Consider the following 5,832-nt stretch of genomic DNA (forward strand, 5'->3'; position numbering starts at 1 on the left):
ATAGCTTTTTTGTATCTTTTCATTAGAAAATTCAAAATACTTCTAAATTCTGACAGTGGTCTTGTGTTGTGGATTAAATCTACATAGTGAGAGAATTAATTTTACATAATCCTTTTATCAAAAAAGAAAAAGACAACAATTAACTTTGTCAAAATAATGCTTCCTAAGACGTCTCCAAAAGTAATTCATTTAATTTTATGCATTTTATTAATGACATACTCTTAACTTCAGTGAAAAAGTTTACAAGACATATTATTGAATTTCCTCAATTGTCATTTTCCAGATTTATTACTTTTAATATATTAGCCTTCATTATTTGAAAAAATCATCCTATTTCTTGGCGCATCTTCTTCCTCTACTTGCAGTGCCATATGTGTATTGTCAAAGAACATGTTCATAGGGACCGGCCGTTGAAATCTGAGCAGATGCCAACTGTGTGTGGACACCACACCTTTCTCTGTTAAAACTGTTCTTCTACATCCATCAGCACAGTTTAGAAAAGAAGCTACTTTACCGATAAGCATTGGCTTCTTATTTGCAGAGAAATATTCCCAATGCTAGCCATGAGGTTTATTTTTTAAGGATACTACATACATATTTATACAACAAACAGTAAACTGCAAGTAAAACCTCAGGTTGGATTTCCCAATTTTAGAAAAACTCTGGTTTAAAATCTTGTGAGGTACTCTAATCTTGATGAGAAAATTAAAAGATATTTGACTGTTGAACTCTTGAGATAATTAAAGGATAATACGATCATCAGAGCTTGCTTCCTAAGGTTATATCAACAATTAAGCGCATACATGCTCTGAAGAACTGTTAGATAAACGTTTCACTGTCTGATTCCTGAATTAGTTTTCATCGGGACACTAAAGAACCCTGTCCTCACCACCTGAACTGATCTGGTATCTTTGTTTCTCCCAAGTAACATATAAAGATAAGTCAATAAAAATTAATTAAAAAAAAAAAAAAAAAGACCAAGTTATGGGTGCACAAACACACATGCATGCACACACATATATATCTCAAGGGAAGTCTTTGGAATGGGAAAGGGTAGTGGAACGTAATCTCATTTTTCTTATTACTTCTAGTGAATGTGTGAACCACTGCAATGAATCTGAAAGATTCCCAGTGCAGAGCACTTTATTACATGTTTTTTCTGAAAAAATGTTTCTTTGCATTTGGAGCTTTTCAGGAGATATTTTGAAGATTTTGAGTAAAAAGCATTGGGAAGTTTTCAGGTTGGATGTTCTGTAATGTTTCTCCTTTAGCTTCCAAGATTCATGTAATTTGTACTCTAAAATAAATACATTTGGGGTTTGATATATGTGAAACAGTAACATAAAAAATGCTTGCTACACCTTCCCCCCCCTCCCCCCAAAACTGATGGCTGTCTGTAAGCCCCTGAAATTGCTGCTTAGATATTTGATTAACAGAGGAGACTGAAACTACTGGTATTAAAGGATATTCTTCCATGTTAAATCAATACAAAAATTCCTAGTTCAACTAATGGAAAAGAGTAGGGTTTAAGAATACATGTACATACATAGCAAGAGACTAAAAAGAGCTGGTCCTAGTTCAGCTGCATGAGCACAGGCACAATATGGCTATTCCCACCTGCCCACCCTGGCAGGTCCTGTGTTAACCCTGGCCAGCCGCACAGTGTCGAAGGGCGTCTCAAACAACAATAGGTAACCATGCTTCAACAACTGAGCTGAGCCCAAGAGGGGGTCAGCTTAGCCCCACTTAAGATCCAACTGGCCTGTCTTTGTTTAATTTTATCATTGAAACTGGTGTGGAGCCTCAAACTGCTCTGTTCCTTGACAGCAACTTCTTCCCTCCTCCCCAGTCATTCCTAATTTAATTTCTGTAAGTATTTCACACAGTTCATATACTGAATTAATCATTCATATTAGTTAAAGAAATAATTGCTATTTGAAATACCTATGGTTATAACACAAATACAAGATTAATTATTTTAAAAATAGCGGATTTCACTGTACTGGTCTAACCAAGGAGAAAAAGATAAACTACTTACGCAACTATTTGTTAGTGTTGTTGGGGGGGTTTGGTAGGTTTTTTTTGTTTTTTCCCCCCAGAAAAACCTCCTATACCTCCTGTTGATAATTGGGTCTAATTTTATATCAAGTACAATAGGACTGCCATCCCTGCGCTGCTTTCTGGCACAGAGTATGGCTACTGTGTTTCACAAAGGGATGCAGGAATGGTTTCCTTTGCCCTGTCATTTTCAGGATACCCACCGCCATCAGGAGAGGCGATGTGGCAAAGGGGATGGATGTCTCTAGGTTTCCTGACACATCCTGACAGAGGATTTTTCATTAGTTCGACTGGCAGGAGTATCAAATCCAACAACTCCGAAGGGATTGAAGAACAATCCTTTTGCTGTACAAACAAATCAAATCATGCTAGGGGTTTTTTGTGAGTTCTTCAAGGCGGGGGTGGCACTTACCAACTGTTTATCCAACCTCAAAAACAAACCAAACCCAAAAGAAACTGAATTTCAACTGCCAGTGTTCTGAAATAACCAAGGTAATTTTTCATATTAGAGTTGCAAACTGCTGGGTGGATAAACTTTGTAGAAGAGGTCTTATTTGTTTTGCAGCTGCTCCCCCTAACCAAGGGTCAGTCACCCAGCCACGAAGGGCTGGCAGAGATCCCGTGTTTCCACTGTGAGGCGAATAATGTCAGTGGGATTGAGCATAATCCCAGGGTAATGGTCTCCTGCTGCTGTATGTAAACACTGCAGCAAAGCTGAGGTGGTTATGAAAATAAAAGCATCAATGCAAAGCTCAGAAATGTAATTTCCAAGGGGACGACAGCGATCCTGTGTCTGCTCCGGCAAGATCGGCGTTTGCCCTGTTATCGCTGGGGGGAGCAGCACAGGCACATGGGCTGCCGCTTTAGAAACTTGGGAAGGGGAAGCAGAGGGAGGGATTTTGGCAGCACGGGTCCCTGCCAGTGCTCCCTGCTAGGCAGCATCTGCTGCCACAGAAACACAGCAGCGGGTGACAGCCCATCACTGGCTGTTCCCTCCAGACATGCCCCTTCTGGGCTCAGTGGAGAAAAGCCCTTAAGCAAGGTCTCTCACCTCCCTCCCCAAAGGTCCTGCTGCCAGTATTGGGAAGGGAAGTACTAGCTCTCACACACCAAAGTCAGGGCATGGCCTCCTGGTTACAGCCCAGCCCTCGTTCTTGGCTTTGCAGCAGGTGGCCATCAAGCATCTGGCTGGGCTGATCATGATTAACACTGTCAGGCATCTTGTGAGGTGTGAAGGGAGGCCAAGCACACCCCGTAATCAGGGGGGATGTCTGCCTTCAGCAGCCTTCTCTAGCAAAGCCTGGAGAACAGCAGACATGGATCCCTGGGGTTAACTCAACTGTGGACAAAAACCTGCATTGTCAGACCTGCCTCAGCCTTTCCCTGCTGCTCTGTGACCACACCAGCAGTCTCTGTGACTGCTTATGTGCCTCTTCTGCGCTGGAGACAAAGGGCTTCCTAAGGCTGGAGGAAAATGGGTCCTTCAGCAGTGTTCTATCATTGGTTTAAGTTTCATTTCCTTCACTCTAGAGCAGAATAATCTAATTGAATAAGACTGAAGACACTAACAAATCTGGTGCTGCACAGGAGCCTCATGTCACTGCCAGGTCACCCACCATCCTGCTAGACCCATCTTGTTTCCCCACCTGCACAGCCAAGTTTTGCCCATTGCTACATCTGTCAGCAAAACAGCCAGCCGCTCATGCATGGCACCTCTGACTTAGGGGTATACTGCAAGAAAGCTCACACCACCCAAGCACCATAACAGTTGCAGGGAATTAATGTACAATATAAATACCCATCACCACACAGAAAGTGAATATCATGTAGAAGCAGACTATAGAAGGAAAGACAGCATCTATCTGCAAATTTTCTTCTCCTCCCATCTTTCCTCTCAGGTTTTTCTCACTTCAAAGCCCCAGTAAATATGGATGGTCACCAGAAACATGTGCTGCTCATTAGCACATCCTCAAGCCCACCTGAGCTACTTGGCCTCTTCAAATCCCCTACCCTGAGGCCAGCTTGCTGCTATTGCCAAGAAGCAGGGGTTGGCTTGTGGGGGGAAAGGAGCAGCTTTACAAGAGCTCTTTTGGAGCAGGGCAGAAAGGCATGGAACAAAAGCTGTTTGCTAGTAGCATAAGGAAGTAGGACAAGGGAAATGAAAGATGGGAATCAGTCAGAGGAGTGGAAGGAAGAAGAGGTTTGTAGGCTCTGTACCAGCTATTTCTGTCCTAGGGCTTGGTGTGGAGTCTGCAAAAGCAGGAACAGAGTCTGTGCCCAAAGAATGAAGTAGGGAAGGGCAGAAAGAGGGCTAAGGTTAGACAAAGGGACAGAAGAGAAAGGAAAGAAAGAAGAGATTCATATGGGCCATCTTCTATGTGGCATAAAGCCTGTAAGGGCAGAAATAAAGCGTGCTTCAGGGAAAAAAAAATAATCAAACTTCTTCAGAATACAGTCATTTGTTTGATTAAGGCATTAAGTGTGTGAAGTGTCTATATCTCTGTGCAATTACTGTTTTTATCTGGATGATATGCAGCAGGTCCTGAGTACTAAGGTGTGCTCCAAATATGGGAAAATGAAAATCAGATTTTAAAAAAAATCTGTTTTCTAAAAAATAATTTTATTCTGTTTTTGAATTTTTCTATGCTAAAGGCTGCCATGCAATTGGAAGAGTATTATTATGCTGTGAAAAGAGTCATGAAGAGAATTTTGTATTTTATCAATACTTAAAATATGCAAATATGAGATCTTCACAACGCCCCAAAATTATGCTTGGCATGAATTCTTAGCAACAATACAAATATCATCATCTTGAAATAAGCAGGTATAACATGCTGCTCAAATAGCTGTAAAAATAACCTCATCACACCTCTGGGAGCATCCAGATTTCATCTTTGATGTAGGTAGATTTTAAGTAGGAAAGGGAAGAAAGTTGTCTTAAACATCAGGGTGTATAGCAATGAGCTGTAGTGCAGCAATCGCATATTCAACACGGAAAGGAGACCTGCTGGCATTCATTTACAGAGCTGCTGTTATAAAAACACAGTTCTGGTGCTGTGTGTGCAGAGCTACAAGGGGGTGAGCGCTGTGGCACAGCCTCTTCCTCACCTCCTGAATCCCCATTGGAACAAGGTTAGCCCCAGGCGGCCGTCCAGTACGTCTGAGTCTTAGTTTAGGTAGTGGTTAGCTAGTGTCTGGCTTTATCACTGCATGTAAATTGGCAGTGATTTAAAAAAGAAAAGGGGGGGATAGCAAAAGTAGTATTAACACAGGCATTTCCTTGTGGGGTGGATACCCTTTTGCTCTTTCTTTCAGTGTAAATATTTTTACAGGGCTTGATTTTCATCTCGTTAAATCAACAACCTACGGTGACTGCTTTGGTGAATTTATCCCAGCATTTGAGATCAGGATCTGACCTTGGCACTTTATTTTCTTTTTTTCTTTCTTTCTTTTTCTGTTGTCAGGTTTTTCAAAAAAGTAGCAGCTATTTCTGCTCACTCCAGAGCGAGACTGGCGGGAGGGTTTTGCCCAAGGAACAATGCATCTTTCTCTGTACACTGTACAGAATTCCCATCTTGTGCATTAGAATAGATGTTGAAACAGTTCTAATTAACATTTATAATTTGCATTTTAATTGCCTGCCAGGGTGTGAAATGACTTGTCTGGGTAAAGGAGCGTTCTCCTTAGTTCCAGTGGTTTGCACAGTCCCAGCAAGGCGACGGGGCGGAAGCACCCTGGTCAGTGGTCCTTTAGCAGCATTCTCCCTAATTAAGG

This window comes from Strigops habroptila, chromosome 3 (genome assembly GCF_004027225.2).
Source record: "Strigops habroptila isolate Jane chromosome 3, bStrHab1.2.pri, whole genome shotgun sequence".
Taxonomy (NCBI): Eukaryota; Metazoa; Chordata; class Aves; order Psittaciformes; family Psittacidae; genus Strigops; species Strigops habroptila.